Source organism: Canis lupus, chromosome 28 (genome assembly GCF_048164855.1).
Source record: "Canis lupus baileyi chromosome 28, mCanLup2.hap1, whole genome shotgun sequence".
Classification (NCBI taxonomy): domain Eukaryota; kingdom Metazoa; phylum Chordata; class Mammalia; order Carnivora; family Canidae; genus Canis; species Canis lupus.
Window position 1 is genome coordinate 22,467,457 of NC_132865.1, and position 23,346 is coordinate 22,490,802.

A 23,346-nucleotide genomic window follows, 5' to 3' on the forward strand; every position below is an offset into this window, starting at 1 on the left:
TCAGACCCCTTCCTCTCATGCTTTTGCTCACCAGACAGGGATTCCTGGGAGGGATTTGTCAGCAGGAATTCTTATCATCTTGCTCTTCTAGATGTTTGGGAGGCAGGCAGTGTGACAGCTTCTGCCTGTGAGTGAACCCACATCTGGCTTTGTGTGCAGTCATTCGCAAATCCTCCTTCTACAGGTGAAAGTTCCTGTATCAAGAACAAATTCTATTCTCTTATCCTGGAAATTGGGGGTTAAGAATGTGAGCTGTGTTTGAGTTTATGGGGGAAGCTAGAAATATGGAAGAAGAAAGTGACAGTATTATTGCCTGATTCTAAATGAGCTCCATAGAGAATACCAGAAGTGCCAGCATTAAAGGGGCTGCTTTTGTCAAGGACAACTTTTCTAATATGTTCCAGGACAAGTGATAGCAGAGGTTCATTTGTTTGAGTATGACTGGTGGTTCTTCTCAGCAGTGGAGGAGAGGCCCTATATATGTATATACATGTACATAGGCATCACCCTTAAAGTTGTCAATATTGGGTCTATGCCACGTATTAAAAAAATACTAACAAACTTATGTTAGCACTAACTCCTAATTTGTTTTGGGAGCAGCTCTTGGTTCTTGGTATCTTTGTATATTTAAACCTATCTCCAGTATTATAAGGGGCAACTTGTTGCAGTTTTGCCTGCTTTGTAAGGTGACTTTCTTTGCCTATGAGGTACCTTTGTCCTCTCTCCATGCAGCACCCCCAGGGTGATTGAGTTCTCTTAAACCCTAATTTAAACACTTACGTTCATTGAAGCATCATTCATAATAGCCAAAAGGTGGAAGCGACTCTGTGTATTGGGAGGTGAATGAATAAATACAATGTGGTATGCACACGTGGTATATGCACACGATGGAATATTATTCAGCCTTCAAAAGGAAGGAAATTCTGATGACTTGGATGTACCTTGAAGGTACTTTGCTAAGTGAAGTAAGTCAGTCATAGAAAGACAAACGCTGAATGAATCCATTCATATGAAATACCTAGAGTAATTAAATTCAGAGGGACAGAAAATAGAATGGTGGGCCAGAGGCAGGAGGTAGTTGAGGGGTGGGGATGAGGGAGTTACTACTGTTTAATGGCTACAGAATTTTAGTTTGGCAAGGTGAAACTAATTCTGGAGATCAGTCTGCACTAATGTGAGTGCACTGAATGCTATTGAACTGTACATGTAAAAGTGATTATGACAATAAATTTTATGCTTTGTGTATTTTACCACAATTAAACAACAACAAGCCTTGCCAATCTAGTGTAAAATCTGTTCAGTTGTTTTAGTGTAGTATTTTAATTGGCAGACACTTATTAGTAGCAGCTGGCTTAGCTATGCTTTCTAGAGAACAGACATTGTGGTATGAGTATGAATGTGTTTCTATCATTCCAGAAAAAGTTTATTATGGAAGTTGAAGAAGGGATAGGGCATGTATGGGGGCCAGTGTGAGCAGAGCTTATGGAAACAGGAATGAGTGAAACATGTTCAGAGTGACTGAGAAAATGATTGTGGTTTATGTAGGAAGAGCAGAATGAATATATTCAGGCAAGGGTGTCAGCAGATAATCCACATTTGTCATTTTAACTGTTTTATTCTCACCATATCTACTAGGAAGAGTATTTGATGGCTTCTGCCAAGGATCCATCTATATATCCAATATAAATATATAATGGAATATATATATTTAATATATTCCATTTGTTGGTATTTATGGTAACTGGTATTTCAAGAAAGTTTCCGTGCTGCGAGTTATTAGGATAGATGGAAAGATCGGATCAGAATCCCCTTCCTTTAAGAGCTTCATGCTCTAAAAGAGAAAATAAGATGTGTGGACCGATGTAACTAAAATACAAGACAGTACCTGATAAGCAGTATAAAGAAAGTTTTGTGGAAAGAGACTAGAGAGATCTAATTCTCTGAAGTGAGGTCAAGGAAGGATGAAGTAGGAGCATCCTTGACAGATGAGAAGGATGTTGATAGGTGGATCAAGGTGAGCACTAAGACCTGGATCTAGGGAAGGCCAAGGTGATCTCTGCTAAGAAGGGCCACCAAGGGCCACATGCTCAGTGTCCTTAGAGAGCAGGATGCATGTCAGTTGTAATAAGAAAACAGCCAAGACGGGTGCCAGATCATGGAGAATTTTGACTGTCTTCTTAAGGAGTTTGAACTTAATTACATAAACAACGTTGAGCTCTTGAGAGTTTTTAGTGTGGGAATGACGTGTGTTGACACCATCAGAGGTCAAGCTGACAAATACAGTGTTAGGAAGCAGGAGGGCTGACTTGGTCCTGTTTAGTGATTGTTTAATTATGGAGGCTGATTTGGTTCTCTGGTATCCATCTGAAGTAGGAATTAGGTTGGATTAATAAATTGGGAGGGATACAAATTAGGCCTTAAAATTTAGGGAGAGGTGTTAACAATCGTTTCAGGTTACATAGAGATAAAAGCTGTTTTAAAGGTCAGGTTGGCAGCAGTATAGAGAAGAGATTGGGTAGATGAGAGAGATGAGTGAAAAAGTTACTGAACAGTGAAATTATGAAGACTCAGACTAGGGTAGTAGCAGTCAGAAAAGAGAAAAGGATTGATATGATATAGAGGAAATGGTGAAAGGAAGGGAGGAAGAAGTGAAATTCATAATTAATGAGCATATTTTCTGTTCATAGCATTTGTTGCATGACAGTATAACTGACCAGTATTACCCACTCTTGGAAAATAGATTGGCTGTATTGGTCAGGCCTGGCGCATGCTATCGGGAGGTGGCCTGTGTGATGAATCTTGGTTTGAGCAAGCTGATGGAGGGGCCTGGGTGGCCTTTAGTTGCTGAATTGACAAGTGCACTTACTGGTCACCATCAATATATTGGCTTCATTGGCTGGGTTCATGTAGGCACCCACACCAGTGGTTCTCAAACCTCCATGCCTTGGCACCCTGGTAAACTGCAGACCCTTCTTTTCACAGAGACCCTTCCCTGTGAAATTTGGAAATTTTGTGTAAAGTTTTTGCATGTGGATGGGTACATTGTCTGGCAGTGTGTGATAAAGAATCTAATTGACCAGATGATTGACTGTGATGTTGGTGCAGGGAAATGAGTGCTGTTACTGGGCAAGGAGCTTAACCTCCCAGGCAGGCCAGTGTTGATGGTGTTTACTGCTTCACGTTTGCCCTGGAGAGTTCAGGAGATCTTGCTACGCCAGTAGCAGTGCAGAGCTGAAGGGGACCTGGGACTGATGTGGGTAAAATCACAGGGTGATTTTACGGCCCCAGCACCCTGAGATATCTGTCAGTGTAATAGTGAACGCTTCTGATTATTCTTGACTTTGTTCAATTTTAGTTTTGAGTCTTAACTTTTTCAAGTCAGTTAAGAAAAAAAGTCCAGTCTTTGAACATGCCCTGTAAGCAGTTGGAGAAGACCGGTCTTGCCAGCTCTCTGACAAATGCTGTAACCAAATAGTGAGTTGGATAAAGGTAGAAAATGGAATTTGGAGTATGAAATCTTAGGTTCGAATTTTGGCTTTGCCATTAGCAATAAGACTAGGCCAATTATTTAAACTTAATTTTTCTCTGTTTCTTTGTTAAATGAAGGTAATTTTTACCCTTCAGATCTGCTCAGATGACTTGAGATGGTAACTGTAAAATGTAGGCACTGTACTCTGTGAATAAAAATAATTTATTCCCCATCTCCAATGTGATAATTTCAGTACTTTTTACTCTTCTCTGTATTAAGCAACCATGTCCAGTTTTGTAAAGCTTGAGTTTCCCTGAACTATGGACTCCTGGAGTTTGATCTTTAAAGATTAGCAACAAAACAATCTTTGGTCACTTATGAGTTATTTAAAATGGGAAAAAAATTAATTTGATATAAGCAGCAAAATTTGTTGTTAAAATCTATTTAAATTGCAATATATCTTATATACCATAATATAATGTATATTCTTCTCACCAGCCCCTCCCTAAACACCAGTAACAACAATAAAACTTATGACTAAAATAGAGGGGATTTTGGCAGAGTTTTCTATTAACTTCCACAGAAAAAGACTCATTTTAATATCTAGAATGAGGAATAAGTTGGGAAAAAGTTTTAGTCAGACCAGCGTTCTTAAAATAGACTCCGAATCATATTGTAATATATTGTGGAGCATATTCAAGTGTAGGTGGTTTTCTTTTAATTTATTGAGCATAGTTTTAAACCTGTACGTTTTAAACCTTACGAATCTAGCCATTTTAGTTCACAGTAGGCAAAACTTGGCACATATTCTCTGCTCAGACGTAAGTGTAGCTGTGTTTTTTAACTGAAAAAGTTGACTAGCTTTTTTTTTTTTTTTTTTAGTTCCTAGAGATTAAAAAAAATGGGAGTATTTACTTTGTCCGGTTTTAGCTACAAGCAATTGTGTTGGCTTCATCCCCAGCCCCTTCTAAATTCCAGTTACTGTTTACTATATAATTGAGTTTTTAGTGAAATAGTTTACAAGTCTTAAAATGGCTTCCATTATCACATAGTGACTGCTTTTCATAAGTATTGTTTTTTTGAAACCTTAATACAGGAATTCATGTAACATGAATGTAAAAGTAAATCCTGTTGACCTTGAAGGGACTTTTGCACTCTAACCTTTTCAAGCATCTCCATTCATGTCATGATGTCATAACTTATGTTTAAAACTATAATTTGTCTCTGTATGAAAGAGCTGCCTTTGCTGGGACTATAACATCGTGATGATTTTGTTAACAATATATTTGATTGCTGCCTCATTGAATGAGATTTTGCTTTAGAAAATTTAAATGTAAGCATTTAAAGATAAAGTTTAAATGAAAATTAAAGCCTCACTTTGGAAAAAGTCTGATTTTTACTTTGGTTTCTCTGGTGGGATGCCATTGAATGCCAGTAAAAAAATGTAGATATAAAAATAACATCAAAGTGTTATGCTTTTTAAATGTTGGTACAAATTAATACATAGCAGTAGTTTTAGACATTTTAGCTTACGGTAGGAATATCTTAGTTGTTTTTACCTATACATTTTCTTAGAAAAGAATTGTGAAAAGGAAAATGTACACAATTTATATAGTTGTGGGAGTTTTTAAAAGTAGTTTAAAATTTTTAGGAGTATTTTATGTTGTAGCAAGGTGGAATTTTGAGTTAGAATAAATTCAAAGACCTGTAGAAGCTGTAGTAAAAATTCACAGATTGAAATGACTGTGATTACTTATGTGCTATACTCTATCGTGTTGGGTTATTTTAAGCTTTTTACTTTAGCATTGTGGCATTGTGCTGGTCAGTAAAAGTTAGATTCTATTTTGGTTTGCTTAGTACGAAAGCTTTATGCTGTTGTTTCCATATGCAGAACAGTTTGAAGTGATAATAACTTTACTTTTGACCATTTTTGTGAGAAAAAGTCCAGGAAATACTATGTTAAAAATATAATACTTTTGCCGAAGTTGTAATTTAAGCATAGAGTTTGCTTTTTATAATTAAATGCTATACCATTATGGGCAATTTGGAATGAACTAATTCTTTACTTAGTGTTAGAACTCTTTTCTGTATGGACTCCTCTTAAGTGAATGGGACTATGAGAGGCTTTAAAATTAACTAATTGAAAGTTTTTATTTAAGAGAGAAAAAAATTACTGTATATTAATACAGTAATTATCTATTTGCTTTGCATAACTACCATTTTCGGATGCTTGAAGATAACCAACCTTCAGATGTTAAATTGCTTTTATTTTATCTAACCACTTCCACTAGAAATCTTTCCTATGTATTATACACATTCATAATCCTTAAAAGTAGATAAATATAATTTTTTTCTTGTGACTGCACATGAATTTTTGTTGTGTTCAACTTTTTATTTTTATACTATATGGCATTAGACTAGTACTGATTTTAATTTATTGTGTCTGATTTTTTTCTCCATGTCAGCTGGTGCTTTTTGCTGTTGACATTTATAAATCCTTTCAACACTTTCCTCATTTGATGCAAACAAGAAATTTGGTAATAACTATTTTTTCCAGTGTTTTAAAATCTTAAAATTAACCCTATATCAAAGATATTATCCCCACCCTAGAGAGGAAAAAATTAGATTTGGAGAGGTTAAAACTTACTGAAGGTCAGGAAGCCAGTAAGTGGTAAGTAAGATGGACTATGACTCAGATGAGTTTTTATGTATTTGTAAATACATATACACCTTTGTAAATACTACCCAGATCAATATATAGAATATTTCCACTACCTCAGTAGGCTCTCTTGTATGTGCCCATTCATTAGTGTCCCCTCAGAGCTAACTACTCTTCTGATCTTGATCCCCATAGATAGATCTCTATCCTTCTTGATTAGTTTTCCCTGTTCTTTATAAAAACTGAATAATAATAATGTGGTCTTTGGTATCAGGCTTCTTTTGCCCACTATTGCATTTGTGAGATTCATCCTTATTGTATCATGTGGTGTTGGTTTCTTCATTTTTCATTGCTGTTTAGTGTTCTGTTATGTGAATATATTGAAATTTATGTATTCATCTTATTGATGAATACCTGGGTCATTTCCATTTTTGGCTATTATAAATAAAGGTGCTATACACATTCTTATATATTTTTAGTTTAAAAAATATTTATTTGAGAGAGAGAGCGAATATGAGTCGGAGGAGGGGCAGAGGGAGAGGGAGAAGGCGGCTCCCCACTGAGCAGGAAGCCCAATGTGAGACTCGATCCCAGGACCCTGAGATCGTGACATGAGCTGAAGGCAGACGCTTAACAGACTGAGCCACCCAGGCACCTCCATGTTTTTAGTTTTTAATATGTTTTACACTCACTTACCTTGGAAATACACCAACGATTGAAATTGCTTAGCCTTGGGAATAATAGTATGGTGACCTTTAGTAGGTACCAGCCAATCAGTTTTTTAAAGTGTTTGTACAAATTTGCACTCTGACCATGACTAGTACTGTATGGGGGTTCTAGTTGCTTATCATATGTTGGTAGTCTCAGTCTTAGTAATTTTTTCTCTTTTTAATTTTACTTACTCTGGTAGGGTGTCTAGTGTCAGGGAAACTGAAAGTTATGTTTTAGAACAAAAAAATATTTAATGTAAATGTATACACTTATATGGAGATTGGTTGAATACTTCTGAGGTTTTATTTTTTTCCCCCTAATCCCTGTCTTTATAAGCGAGCCTTGATTGCTTGTTTAATCAGTGATATTAATGAAGTTTTTCCTACAAAGAGGACAAGTGCAGTATTCTAGAAATTACGTGTTTCATTTAGTTTCATTTAAGGGAATTTTCAAAGGAATTTAAGAATGGTAAAGATCTTTATTCACAAATTTACAAATTGTAGAAGAACTCAATAAAGACCTTTATCACTGAAAAATCAGGATCTTCTTTGCTATATAGCAGTTGCACGTAATCTATAGGACTTGATCTAGAATTTTGTCCACAGGGTGGTTTTTGTAATCTTACAGTAAGTTATTCTAAAAATTGCTTGACTTGATCAGTTCTTGTTTTTCCAAGTTCATGCAAGTTCCACGTGTTTGGCTTTCTTGTATGAGTCTCAGGTACGCTGATTAGTCAGGCGGTCTCATCTGAAACTAATGTATAATAGTGCTGAGTTGTATAACTTGCCATACCAGTTTCATAGTGTTTTTGTTTTGCTCAAGTAGATGAAAGGTTTATTTAAGTGTGGCCACACTGGTACTGCATTCCTGGTGATCTTGGTAGGTTAATGACAATCTTTGTCATAGAAATCAGGAAATGTGGGTTGAACCTCTGGGATGCATGTCGTCGGTTCATTAAAATGCAGTCTCCCAAAGGACCGAGGATTATTGGAAGCACTTGGTAGGTGATGCAGCTTTAAAAACCTATCTGTTTTATCTGCCTATCTTCATTCTGTTTCAACTCTTTGAATACATCAGTGTTTAATCATATTATCTAGTGTATGAATGCTTTCTTTAGTAAGATTAAACATGACTTTGGAAATCCAAGTAGGTTTCCTTCCACAGTTTAGTAGGTTTGCTTTAGCTGGGGCATTTTGGTTGCTCGTGAACCTGTATTTTCAGTTTGTACTTCTGCTTTGTTTAACTGGTTGCCTTTTAACTGAATTAACTCTTAGCAGTCAGTGTGATTGATCCACTATTTTTTTGGGGGGGTATTATTTAGAGGGTGGGTTGAAGAATTGTTTGAAATACTTATCTTTGAAATATCAGCTAAAAAAGTTTTGGTACTCGGCTTCAAGTTATCTCCTTTGGACAATATTTGAATGGATTGAAAGGATTATGGATTTTGCAAGAATTTCAGGATAAATGTAGATACACATTTATGAGGACAGGAGGCATACTGCCGTATTCTTTTACCAGGCGTACTGAACCTATTTTAGGTATATTCCTTATATAATACCATTATTCAAAATGTAAACAAATAGATGGCAAGATTGTTGTTGAAGACTGGTCATGTGTGCTTATGTTGTAAGGAAAGCGGTGATATAAAGCAGAATGTATTAACCTCTCTGGGCAAACTTTAAGAATGTATGTAATTTTGTAACAGAAATGGAAAATTTGAGGTTGGGCAAGGAAAGCTTAAGCAAAGGCAGTGAAGTGAGTTAGTTGTTGGTAAAGAGCTATGGGACAGGACTGAGTGAGTTACTGATTGTCCTATTGAGAGTGCCGTCTCTAGAGAAACCCAGTAAATAAGTTATTTATTAGAATCTCAGTAAGGTAGCTGAGGCCTTTAATTCTTTTAAGACCATTTCTGCCTTTTATAAGTCAGGGTTGAGTTTATGGACTACTACCAATAAATTTACTTTAAAGCTTAAAATTACTGAAAGTTAAATTTCTCACCCCCTCTCCTGTTCTGCCTTTTAGGCATCTGGAAGATCATGACTGTTGGGGAGATAGCTTTGAGCTACCTATATGTCTAGGAGTAAGTCTGCATAAGGGACAAGGGTACTTCGCTAGCTTTGGGGCTTCAGTCTTCAACATTGGCTCACTGAGGATATGACCCAGCAGTCTTCCTGATTCATTGTATATAGGTAACATTAAATTAAGATTAAAAACTTGCTATCACTTTTCCTTGTGTGAACCTTCTATATTACAGATAATTTTTCAAAAGACATGCCCTTCGAGTTTAGGTTCTCTGTGTAATTGTAGGGATTACAGTGTTGTGCTCGGGTGTGTGCTTGCTGTCTGTCTGTCTGTCTCTGTATGTATATGAAAAACAAGGGACAGTTTTCTGTGACTTTATTTATATTAGTTTTATTGCTATCACTATTTTGAACTAGTAATAGTGAAATACCTATATCCTTTCATATATATGTGAGAAAACTTAAATAATAAGGGTAAAAGCCTGTGTGCTTTAGGCATATATGTGTGTGTGTGTGTGTGTGTGTGTGTGTATACACAGACTCAGTTTGTGTTACAAGTACTATAAAACTTTGAAAGTAGTACTACATTGAAGTATATCATATAGGTACTAAGGGAAAATTGAGAAAAATACTATTAAGAACAGTTGGAGTTTCTGTGGAAATCTGTTAGATGTTAACCCAGTGTTTTTGACTTGTCTTGCCAGTCAGTTAAGGGGAGGTAGAGTAGTACAAGCTGGTTTGCTGGTCACTCCATTTGAGCTGCCTCTGTCACTAGTATGGTCGGTATGTTTCAGGGAGATCAGTCTACTGCTTAGTTGGTGGTAATGGCCTCCATTTATGAGGTGATGATATAGAGGTGACTAAGCTTTGGCCAGAAAGACCAGAATACTAGACCGAGTTAATGGGCCACCCATGTCACCCATCTGACCCATCTGACATGGGTGGCCCATTTCTGGGGAAAGCTAAGTTTCATTTTAACATCTATGAAAAATAGATTAGACTCTTAAATAAAAAAAAAAAGTGAAAACTGTAGTAAGATGCCACTTTCTACCTGTCAGATTAGTAAATTGAATGAATGAACGAATCTGCTCTTTGTTAATTAGGTTGTAACCAAAGAACATTTTCATGAACTACTGGTTTGTGGTGTAAATTGGTATTTTCTGAAAATCATTTTGGCTTTAGAGATCAGGAACCTTGCCTTACCATCAGTCCATCAAATCTTCTGACCTAGGAATGCTACTCCTAATATTGTTTTAAGGAAGTAGTCCTATATCTAGATGAAGATTTATGTACAAAGATTTCCATCTTGCAGTTTCTGTAAACAGTGAAACAGTATTGTTAAATAGGGAATATTTAAAGATAGGGATAGAAAAACACCTGAAAGAAATACACTAAATGGAAATATAACTGAACTATTGACAAAAGGTGCTTTAGGGGTGGAGGGTGGTAGTGAACATATTTCTCTCTTCTGTTTTTCAAAATGAACATTCTTTTTATAATCTTAAGAAAATCTAAAAGAACAGAGTGAATAATAACTTTATTAGAGGAAGAAAGGTAGAACTGACTTCACTTGAAAGAGCTGCCCCAGACCTGAGGCCAAGTTTGAAAACAGAAGACTTATTCTGATGCTCTATAGAGCAAGTTCTAGGGATTGCAAAGTCTTCTTGGAATGAGTAGGAAAGGGTATTAATTTTCTTTTAGAGATTGTTGGCTTATAGAGTACATTTTGTAAGAGTAAGGATAATATTAATACAACTTTCTTTATACCCTCTGGAACCTGGTGCTTGATAAATTTAAAAGGAGTAAGTGAATGAAATTTGTGCTCGATTTTGGACACAAATTGACAAGATAAATGTCAGCATATATTTTTGGAGTTAGATACCATATATATTTTGATAGGATGAGGAAGATAGGGAAATATGAAGTGAAATAATCACAAGCTTATTTGGTGTATTTTGTCCTAAGAATTAGTGCATCTTAGGCATATGAATATCTTGAGAAATGGAGTGCTTTATTATTTAAGACAAATCAGGAGGGATCCCTGGGTGGCTCAGCGTTTTAGTGTCTGCCTTTGGCCCAGGACGTGATCCTGGAGTCCTGGGATCGAGTCCCACATTGAGCTCCCTGCATGGAGCCTGCTTCTCCCTCTGCCTGTGTCTCTCTCTGTCTCTCTCATGAATAAGTAAATAAAATCTTAAAAAAAAAAAAAAAAAAGACAGATCAGGAGAGAGAGAGAGTTGCAGATCTCATTAGGGTATGTGGGACCAGTTCTCGGGACAGTTGAAGGTCTGGACTCAGGAAGTGGGACCCTGAGTGGGAAAGTTTGTTTATCCCTGCTGAGGGTCAGGATGCTGTGGTAAGACTGTTAACTTGCCATGTAATATTTGAACACTTATGTATACATATATATATTCTTAAATTTTGGCCCTCTATTTGGATTTGTTTTATTTTTTCCTAGAAAATCTGAAAGTTCTACTCATAGGCTCACATCAGATGACAGAAAGATTAAAGATAGCTTGGTAGGCAATATTTACTGAGTGAGACAACATAACTATATAATCAGCCATTTGATTTACCCATTGTTTTATAGAAACTTGGTCTTGGTAGTAAATTCAGTATCCTCAATTACTACCCTCACCCCAGCTTGAATAAATAGCAAAGGAGTTAATGTGCCAATACTCATTTAAGAAGTTTTATTAAATTTTCAGATTAGGCTATTATCACTCTAAATTCAATAACTTTTTAAAAGTTTGCTAAATGTTATTCTTTTCCTACCTCAGATAATTTTGCTTTTCACTGTGAAAATTACTTAAGTTTCATCCTGCATTGATGTGCTTTCTTACTGTCCAATTTGTAATTTATAACTACCTCTCATCTATTAGTCATCCATGATATTCTCTTCTGTTTTTAAAACATAAAAAAACCTGACTGACTCAAAGAAGCTTTTCTAATGAACATCAGTTGTCCACCAACCACTCAGCATAACCATCTTCAGCCAACTATTATACTAAGAATGATATATTTTCCTGCATTTTTCTTTAATTTCTTGTTTGTTTATTTCCTGTAGATGGTAAACTCTTTGAGGGCAGGGATTATGTTTGGACATTGATATGTGTGCCAAGTTTCCAGTACAAGGTTGTATACACAGTGGACTCAATAAATACTCACTGACTAGCTGTTGAAAAATTTGATGAGCCTCCCAAAGTGTTTATCATAGTCTGAGTAGTTTATGTATTAGTTAAATCTGACTCAGTAATTGGCAGTCCTTGGGTTTCAAGTGGTGATGGAATACTAGCTTGCCTCTCACTAACGTCAAGAAAGTACCTAATAGAAGTCTCATGACACAGCCTAATGACAGAGGTTCTATTTGGCTTTGTAGCACCTAGAAATACAAGTGTAAAAGCAGTTGTAAAACAGATTCTTTAAAATATTTCTAAAAGTTCTGAGCACTTCACTTTTGTGGCTATTTGGCTAGTTGGTTGATCTCTACAACTTCAGTAATGGTTATAGTCATTGCTGTAATTCGCAGGCACCTCTATGGTCCAGACCCTTCCTTAGGTGCTTTACTTCTTTTCTGTTTTCTTATACCCTCAACATGATACATATTATTGCCATTTTACAGTTAGAGAAATTGAGATGGAGAGAGGTATTAGTATATGTGCTGCCAAAGCGAGCACCAGAGAGAGGTTTGTTTGATTGATTGATTGATTGATTGATTTAATTTTTTTCAGAGAGAGGTTTTAAATTAACTTGTTCAGGATCATATATAATGGTAAATGGCTGAAGTCAGTATTTGAACATTGGTTTATTGGGGTCCAAAACTTATACGAATTTTATTAGATCTTAAAACCTCTCAGAGATGAGGATACTAAAGGGAAAACTGTACTTAAATCCAAATAATGGAGCTAGACATTACATTTTGAATAATATTGATAAATTTCATATTGCTCTTACAGTATTGCCTATAATCATAAATGGTGTCTTGCTTATTGAAATCTGTAGTTTTCTGTACTTGGAATGAATATTGCTTTCAAGTGAAAAGCTCATAACATTTAAAAAAATATATTTATTTATTTTAGAGCACAGGTGGGAGGGGCAGAAGGAGAGAGGAAGAATGAGTCTTAAGCAGACTCAGCGCTGAGCATGGAGCTGAACACCGGACCCTATCTCACAACCCCAAGATCAGGACCTGAGTTGAAACCAAGAGTCAGATGCTTGACAGACTGTGCCACCCTGGTGCCCCAGGAAGCTCATAACATTTATCTATGCCATTTGTGTTATAATAATCATTACTGTTTATCTTAAATATCAGTAAATCTTTATAATAGGAATGAACTAATTATTGATAGTCCTGACTAAGATCTAAGGGCACAATGACTTTGCTGAAGAAAGCAGATTTTAGTAAGACCCATTCCTAAAAAATTGTAGTATAGGTTATCAGTGTATAGTTAATGGAAAACATGATGATTTTCCTAGTGCTATATTTAGGTGATATGATGAAATAAGTAACTTATTGGCAATGAGAGGGAAGCATTATCTAGGAAGCAAATTTATGAGGTATACTTTAGCTCCAAAAATAAAAAGCATTCCTCGTACAAAAGAAAGCTGTTTTACTTCCTTCCTGTTTGGCAAAGAATGCCCTAGTATCACAACTTCCTCTATGAGAAAGAAGATGGATGTAGCACAGCCAGCTCTTCAGGTAAACCTACTCAGATCTCTTGTGGATGAGTAATTTCTTGAATGTTCTGAAAACAAAACCAGAGTGCTGCTTTAGAGAGTTCTATAGGGATTGAGAGAAGTGTTTGGGATTTCTGGGAGTTGGTTTAATAGTTTCATAGGCAATGCTTCCTGGGCTTGGTGAAGATTTTGTGATGTCTTTAAAACAGTGCATTAAACAGCCCTTGAGCCCTTGTAAACAAGTTCAGTCTCCAAATCTAGAGACTTTCTTTTCAACCACATGGTGCCTTGACTTCAAGAGGAAACTAGACTCAATAACTACACAAACACAGTTTACCAAGAGTAGGTTTTACATGAGGCATACCTCTAGATTATTTCTCAGCGTGGTGCCTCATCCTCCCTATGTTGTGCATCATGTGGACGTATTTTTCTCTCTAGAAAGTATGTATGTACTTTTCAATACTTTGGACAGTTCATTATTAACTAAAGAGGGCCATATTCAAAACAGTATTTCTTCAGGCTTATTCTATAAAAGTTATAATCATCTATTTAACTGAGTTTCTGGCTGCCTTAATATTATACCCCAGCAGGGCCGTGTTTCATCAGAATCAGTTTAGGGTTTAGTTCAATCCTGAGACCTACTGATTTCTTTTACTATCTTGGTTCCTATCTGGAAAGCTTTCAAGACCGCCAGCTGTGTGGCCTGTTTGAAAGCAGGAGGCTTGTGGCAGGAATGTGGGTTTGCCCTATTAGTGTTGCAAAATCACTTCTTATGTAGAGAGTCTTGCTTTTCTCTTGCCTTCTGTCTGGTTTTAGATTATTTTTCTTGTGGTTTTGGTTTGTGAGTGTGTACTCATGGCTTTCATTTCCTTTATTTCTTTCCCTTCCTTCACACAGACAATGAGAAGGGAATAACTTTGAGATATTTTTGTATTTGTTTACATTGCTAAGTTATATAGGCAACTTCCCTTTTATCTTATAGAAAATAAACCCAGGATGGCTAAAAATATTTTAAATCAATGATTATAACTTATAACTTATGTTCTCAACAATTCTTTCATTGTTTGGTTTAAATATAACTATTGGTAATATGGTTATAATTTAGAAGGTGTGTACATTAAAGAATTTACCCACAATGGCACCATCCTCACATAACCACTTTTAGTATTTTAGTGTATTTTCTTTTAGGTTTCTAAGAGATTATTCTGTTTGTTTTGTTTTTTAAGTGCTTTTACTGGGGATGAAATTCATACATTGGAATTTTACCTCATTTTCTCAACCCTTTCTTTTCCTTAGAGGTGTTCGGTGCCCAAAGAAATAGCTAAACTATAGGAAGAAGAGATCACAGATGAAAGTACTTTTACATTTACAAGTTGGATTATCAGTCCTTTATAATCAGTGTCAAGTATCTTACCTGATTTCTAATAAGATATGATCACAAAGTGATTACAAAGCACAATGCACTGTCTTCTTTAGCACTTCAGAACTTATTCACTTACTAGTATTTCATTGAACATGCTGGAGATTTCGGCATCAAAAGGCATCCTATGTTGTGTAGGAGTGACTAGTGTCAGTCCATGTAGGCTTTATCATTTCTGCACTCCTTTTGGTTAAAAGGAATGGTTACTTGAAGGAAATGTCCTCTGGACAGCATTGATTACTGACCAGACCTACATTTCTGTAATCTATCTGAAGAGAGCTCATCAGTGAGAAATGGTTAAATTCTCAAAGTTAGAAGGCATATCATTGGAAATACAGCCAAGAAAGGCAATGGTCTTTTTTACATACAAATACAATTTTTGTATCCTAAAAAAAACCCAAAAACTTAACTACTGATGAATAATTTCAGAAAGCTTAAATGTTAATCTTCTTCATTAAGCTTATTTTTTTAACTTATATTTTACACTTAGGAAATGTATACTGCTTGCTTACATATTCAAAGAACATTTCAAAGCCCTCACTTCCCAGTGTTATACTTGAAAATGACCTAAAGGTGAATAAATGGTCCATTTTAGCAATGTGCTCATAGAGGCCAGTTTTGCTGTGGAGTTTGGGTAGTTTTCATCTTTTTGTTGTGACCTTCTAAAAAATGCTGTTAGTTGTTATTTCTCTTTTCTTTGGGGAGGGGGGAAGGGTGGATCACATATTATATTTTTTATTTTCACAGCCTGCTTTTTATATCTGCCAATACGCTGCAACCATCTTTCCAAGTCAATAAACATTTATTCCTCTAGTTATTGTTTTTTTAAACTGTTTTAATATTTATTATTTAATGTTAATAATCATAATATGTGAGCACATTTTTACTTTTGCCATTTTATAAGTGAATCTTGATTTTTAGACTTGTTCATCTTCCTCAATCTAGCACTTGAAGCCTAAACTCATTTGCAGAAAGGTGGCTTTTACCCCATAGCTGAAAATAGGATAACTATAGGTTGGTGATGCATACTATACTTTGATAGTTTTTGTGAGACTTTTTGTGGTATTCTATGCTTTATTTTAAAATATGACTTGTTCATGTATTTGTGGACAAGGAAGTGGCTTTTGAAATTTACTCTGTATCTGAGAATTACCTTCCACATTCTAAAATGGACGCAAGAGAAGTGGGTAGGGGTGTGTGTGGGGGGACACTTGTGTAAACATTTAAGGAGTAGGAAGAACAGAAATATCAAAAATTTTTTAGGCAACCCTGACTGCTTCTATTCCTAAAAAAGATTTTTTTTGCTGTAACTTTAAAAATGAATACATAACTTATTCTGCTGTAATTTCTTTCATTTTAAAACATGTTTAATTTGTGAATTACATAAGCATTAAATTTCATGTATATGAGGGGAAGAGTGAGGTTTAAGACTAGAACCCACAGTCTCTTATTTTCTCAAAATAGCTCTCTTCACTCTGCCATGTTACCACTATTACCAGTGACAAGTCATACCTCTTTGCCTGAAGTGGTGAGTTCTACCACTTTTAAAATACCATTACTAAAAACAGCTCGAGTTCCTAAGCTGCCTTAGATTTCCAAAAGCATTTGAAAGTATTTTTGGACCTGCTAAACATCATTAGATGGAAGTAAGAAGAAAGTGTATTTGGTTAATTTGTATTAGAGAATTCATAGTTGTCTGGACGAAGGGTTAGAAATGTCTCATTCCTTTGGGACTCAAATTCATCAAGTGCTATAAAATCAGGAGCGGAAGATACATTCAGATTAGCTAATTAGCCTTTGCCTTAGAGTTTGCTATTTTCTAAATAGGGCAGAAACCACACTTATAGTTGCTTCCATGTTACCGTTAGGTTCACTGGGCCCAGTGATTAAGTAATTTGACTCACCCTTTACTTGTAAATGTTAGCTTCCAATTTTAGATATAAATCCTTATAATATTTGAAGATTGGTTCAAAAATTATTGCTGTAATGAATATTTTCCCCTGATTACATGTCTTTGCTAATACCTGTTCAAAATGTATGCTTCTATCTGAATTATGGTCTCCTCTTAGGTTCTTCAGTGTCAGTTCTGGGTAATTGATGGAGCATGACTACGGGGTGAAACGTTTTCATATGATGCCATTTGTGTTACAGAGAGTACACTTTATGATTATGAGAAGATTTTTACAGTAGTTCCTCTATTCCAAGTTGCTATTTATTGTAAAGTACAGTATCAGATTAGCAACTTTCCAGGAAAAATAAAAAGAAACACTGTCACATTAAATGTACACTTGTAAGATACTTTACCATTTCAGAAAGTATGAAAATATATATATGCTGGGAAAGTAAGGGAAAATTGTGGTAATTTTGTTTTGCTTAGCAAATGATTTTCTCTAAAAAAAAAAAAAAAAATGTATGGAAGTATTTTCTAAGATGTGTTCATTGGAATAAAAGTGCCTTAGAGTGTGAGCTGGTATTTTTTAAATGTCTGAAATGTATATTGAGCAACACATTTGCGAAATGGCACACGAAACTGAAAAGCTGGTGTGCATTGTTAATCTACATATATTTTCAAATTTTATTTTACCACGGAACCTTTTTGTCAAGGAATATACGTCAATTTAGAAAACTTTGATATATGGCAGTATTTTTATAGCACATTTAAGCCTCTGGGATTTTCTTGAAAATAATTTTGAGACATAAAGGCCCCAAATTATGTTATCCTAGGGAATTTAAGATACAGGATATTAAAATTTAAAGAAACAATGTAGCCACTCAAAAATAGCACCATATTTTTTTCTTTCTTACTGGTATGTAATTTATTTTGTAGTTTAAAAAGTGGCTTTTTCTGGAAGTTTAAGCAAAGCTGGGAGTCAGAAGATCTAATTTCTAGGCCTTTTTCCCCCTTTTTTGGCTGAGTGACTTTAATCAAATCACAATTTCACTGAACCTTCCTTTTGACATTTGTCTAATGCACATAATAATTACATACTCAGGGATCCCTGGGTGGCACAGCGGTTTAGCGCCTGCCTTTGGCCCAGGGCACGATCCTGGAGACCTGGGATCGAGTCCCACGTTGGGCTCCCGGTGCATGGAGCCTGCTTCTCCCTCTGCCTGTGTCTCTGCCTCTCTCTCTCTCTCTCTCTCTGTGTGATTATCATAAATAAAAATTAAAATAAAAAAAATTAAAATAATTACATACTCAGAGTCCACCTCACAGAATTGTTGTCAAGATAAAATAAGAGAAAAATAATCTATCTGTAGGTATTTGAAACTTGTAGAGCTTAATGTAAGATTAGGGAAATGGTTGTGCCTTAATATTAGGCAAGTAGAAGATGTGGGTGTCTTCAAATCCTATTTATTTAGACTAATGGCCCTTTACTTGAGGACAGTAGAATTTTTTAGGGCTAAAGTGGGATTGAGATAATTATGCCACTCTCTCTTTCTTTCACTGAGGAACTGAAGCCAGGAGATGTTAAGTGATTGGCCTTGAATCTCATAGGGAAGTCTAGGAGGATGGCCTGGTCTCCTGATACGTGGTTTCATTCCGTGCTAACCTCCAGAGCAGTCTAGAAAAGAGAAACAGTGAGCCAACTGTCCAGTCAGATATTCTTTTTTTTTTTTTTTAAGATTTTATTTATTCATGAGAGACACACACACACACACAGGCAGAGGGAGAAGCAGGCTCCATGCAGGGAGCCCGATGTGGGACTCAATCCTTGGACTCTAGGATCACACCCTGAGCAGAAGGCAGGTGCCCAACCATTGAGCCACACAGGTGTCCCAAGTCAGATATTCTAGAGTATCTTCTTCCCAGATATTGTTACTTTTTATAATGAAATGTTAGTATTATAATTTTTAAGTTCCTAATTATATTCTTGTTCACTACTGTGTTTTGACTTTCATAGTATATTTTGGCAAAAATATTAAGAAATTACTTTTTGGCAGTAGATTTTTTTTTCTTTTGTGTCATGTTTTTAAAAGGAAATTCTGACAAATTACTGTGTAATGTGCTAAAACTAAAATGATGAGAGAAAAGATAAACATGGGCCATTTATATTTTAAGTGAGTGTTTGTCACACCTTTAGAATTTTGACATTAGAGCACAAAGAATTTGTTAATATATCCTACCTCCACCATACCTCTTTCAGTGTTTTACCGAGAAAATGAGAAGGTATGTTTCTTTGTGACCACTTTTGAAAACATCATCCTTTTCTCTTTGCCTCAAATATTTACCAAAACAGAAAATAGCATTGCTTATTTTTATTACACTTAAAAAATTACTGGGGAATAAATGCATTATCAGTCCATACATATTTGCTGAGTACCCTTTACAGAGGCAGTTTGTTAGGTGCTGATGATCTTAAGACATGCTATGGTCTTTGGGCCAGGAAGGAGGACTTGAACATGCTTATTTACTGTTGCATTCTTTTACAACATGAGATCAAACATTTTCCTGTATTTAAAAATACCTAGTTAAAAAAACCCAAAAAACTGGTAAAATAATTTTCCCTATTTGTGTTCTTTTTGCCCTCCTGTGAAATTTGAATAGAGAAATCCTGTAAATAGAAAAAGTGTGAATAATTTTAGAACCCTGAGAATAATATGAAAGGTGAAATTGTCTATGCTTTAATAAAAGGAGCAGTGAAAATTATTTTAGTCACTGGAATAGTAAGTGTGTTTGTTTAAACTGTAGCACACCTAGACAGAAATAAATCTTGTTAAAACAACTTACTACTGACCTTACTTGTTTTGCCCATTTTGGGTCCCCAAATCTCAACTGCAGTAAAGTAGAAAAGGCCTACCCGGCATCTTTGTAATAATATCTCTAAAGGTTCTTTAACCTGATACTTGATGAAGAAAAAATAAAAAAGGATTAGTTACACATGCCTTGAATTTATAGTCTGAAATGAGAATCCAAACATTTTATTATATACTATAGTTAACGAAGGCATGCTGAGATATTACAAACTGCAAATGACCTTTTGTGGGATTTTGATTCAATCTTCACTTCCTTTTCTTAGAGGAACTCCAACCCCAAGTCACTCTGAGATTGGTCTGCATATATTGGTTGTATCTGAATTGTTGATTGTGTTATTTTTGTGAAAAACATTAAAAAGTATACAGAAAGACACTATTATACAGAATATTTTCTAGTCTGTAAGTTCCTTGAAGTCAGAACCTTTTTTTAAAGCATTTCTAGAGCCTGTGTATATCCCTATTTATAGGTCCTAGTATTATAAATATTTGTTGGGTAAGTGAATAAATGGATTTATATTTATCTTATGTACCATAATCCTCTTTTGTGTTGGATACCGTTCTGGTTTCTAGCTAGTCTTCCTGAGATGTTTCCTTTTTTCTTTAAAGTCTTTATTACTATTTATGAAAAGCTGTTAGTTTTTATTCTAGTTACCTGTTGCTTAAACAACTTACTATGATATCATAATTCTGTGGGTTAGGAATTTGGACAGAGCATAGCAGAGATGGCTTGTTTCTGTGGTGTATGGAGTCTCAGCTGAGAGGCTCAGGAACTCTTCTTAGTAGCTGGAATGGATTGGGGCTGGCTGAGCATATATTTTTCCTATGGCCTCTTCACATAGCTAGGTTGGGCTTCCTCCTGGTATGGTGGCTTCAAGGTAGTCAGACATATGTAGTGGCTCAGACTCCAAGATAAAGGGTTCCAAAGTCCTATTGCTGCAAAGTTCAAAGCTCAGAAGTTCCAGAATATTACTTTTGCTGCAGTCTGTTAGGCCAGTCACTAAGGCAGCCCCAGGGAGGGCAGTTATACTTCATTTTTCAGTAGCAGTGGCAAAAAGTTTATTGCTGTCATTAGTCTTCCACAGTTTCTATCCTTTATATATATATTACTTGTCATTGTTATTATTAACCTTATTAGGCTGTGGTTTTATTTTAGAACGTTCAGCATAATAATGTCCATGTCCACTGTTTAGTATTCAGGGATCTGATGATAGCTGTTTTGTCCCTCTCTCCATGCTGTGTTGTGGCTTGACTGCCCAGAGTGCTCTTTGTCCTAGACCTGCGTGAGGGAGGAGTGTTAAACATTTCTTTGGGTAGAAACAAGAACTTTTTGGTTGGAAGTTCATGCTGAAAGTGAACTTTTTCCATGGTGCCAGAGGGGAGTACCTATATTTGTGTTTCTCTCTGTGTGTGTGTGCATGCGTGTGTGTGCACACATGCATGTGGATTAATACAGCATTTCATAATAGATGAGCCAGTAATGGTACCTAGAAATTTTGATTTTGTGTACTACTGAAAATTTCCCCCCAAATCTAGGGAACTGACAGAGGACTGTCAGATTTTGAATTTTGTCAAGTCATTACATGGGGAAAAAAAAATGACCATCAGCGACAACCACCATTTCAGAAAATGTAAGGAAAACTTAACCCCAGAATATAGTAAGCTCATAATCTAATAATAAAGGAGAATCTTCAAATTTAATAAAATTTAGCTTTATAGAAAAATAAAGCTCTACATTTTTTCTTCATTTAGGCTTTTTAAAAAGATTGATTGATTGATTGATTGATTGATTGATTTATGAGAGAGGCAGAGACACAGGCAGAGGGAGAAGCAGGCTCCATGCCTGGAGCCCGATGCAGGACTCGATCCTGGGACTCCAGGATCGCACCCTGGGCCAAAGGCAGGCGCCAAACTGCTGAGCCACCCAGGGATCCCCCTCTTCATTTAGGTTTAAACCTAGAAAAACTTTGTTCTTGAGCCAAACTCAGACGTTTCATGAACCACGCTGGTAGGGCCTTATTTCGATTTGTCAGGGGAGAGAAAGAGAGAGAGACACAGAGAGAGAGAGAGAACAAGCAAGGGGAGCTTCAGAAGGAGAGGGAAAAGCAGACTCCCCACTGAGCAGGGAGCCAGATGTGGGGTTCAATCCCAGGGATTATGGGATCATGATCGGAGCCGAAGGCACACTTAACCCACTGAGCCACCCAGGCGCCCCTTGTCTCAGCTTAAAATTTTTTTCTTCACGCCTGCCTTTTATCCTATAATATTAGTATTTCTTCCATTTTCTTTGCTTATATAGGCATAACAGGCCAATGATTGAATAATCTTGTTAGTGACACATTTTGAGCAACTCACTGGGTTGTACTGAGTGAATTTGTTGGGTGAATGATGCTTGTGGCTGTTTTTGTAATAGCAGGATATTAGAAAGCATCTTCTTGATGCTTTGATACCAAATTTGATACCAAATCATTCTTCTCCTGGGTTGAGAGGAAGGTGGTGGGTGGAGCCAGAGTGCAGAGGAGTAGAGCCTGGCAGAATGGAACAAGATGGAAACAACAGGGAAAAGAGGAGGGCTTGAATTCAGAAAGATATAGATTCCATTACTAGTTCTTCCTCTTGGTTTAACTTCAGGAAATCACTTAACTTCTTTGACTTTCAGTTTCCTCACTTGCAAAATGGAATTGATAGATGCCATGGGGGTGAAACCTATTTATGGGAAATAGTAAAAATAATGCTTGTAAAACTTGTATTATAGCAACTAATACAATAATAACAAAAGGTAGCTCTCCTTGTTATTCTGTATATTTAGGATGTTAGAAAGTTCATTTCCAGATCTTTCAAATTTTATTTATATTTTGTATTGTTAGATATTTTCTCTACATGTTCTAGATTGACAACTAAGTTACAAACCTCTCATACCTTTTAGTGTACGTAATGCCCTTCTGTGATGCAAAGGTTGACACAGATTTGATGATGATTTCCATAGCAATTACTTAAGATATGATGGGAAGGCCAGTGTCTTTATGGTAGTATTTGTTTCGAGGTTCATAGAAACTTCTTTAGTCAGAGGATGATAGAAATACTATTGTCAGCAGAGGTACTAATCTCTTTGAATGTCAGTTTCCAATCTTTAAAAAATGATAGTTAAAATAGCTTATTTTCAAGTTTCTTACAGAGCTAAACTTTTATTCAAAATGGTACTTTTGCCATAGGACCCCATTTTCTCCAGTATTCCTCAGTGTTTTTGTCAGAGCCTAGACATAGGCTAAAGTAGCCTAGACATAGGCTAGGTAAAGTTAAAAATTGCATTTTAAATTTTTTAACAAAACGAGAAACTCTGCATAGGCCCACACAATAAATCAAATTGCAAATGAAATACCTTTTTTGGTAATAATTCTTCTGAGTGACAGTTGGATCCATAGGTTGACTCAGATCATACAGACAGACAATAAACATTTGACTAGGTACTAGCTGTACTCCAGGGATATGCTCTCCATTTTCCTTTTTTTTTTTTTTAAGATTTTATTTATTTATTCATGAGAGACACACAGAGAGAGAGAGAGAGGCAGGGACACAGGCAGAGGGAGAAGCAGGCTCCATGCAAGGAGCCCGATGTGGGACTCGATCCTGGGTC

At 36.0% G+C, this 23,346-nt stretch overlaps 1 protein-coding gene across 8 annotated transcripts in view; it reads left to right on the forward strand.

The window, feature by feature from the left end:
- Positions 1-23,346, forward strand: part of NCOA2 (nuclear receptor coactivator 2) — a 295,906-nt gene that overhangs the window by 66,013 nt on the left and 206,547 nt on the right. The window contains exon 1 of one of the 8 annotated variants that reach the window (XM_072804309.1): positions 8,877-9,028. The exons of the other annotated variants lie outside the window; for them this stretch is intronic. The gene's annotated coding sequence lies outside the window, so the exon portion shown is untranslated. Of the gene's footprint in view, positions 1-8,876; positions 9,029-23,346 lie in introns of those variants that run through there. 8 annotated transcript variants of the gene reach the window in all.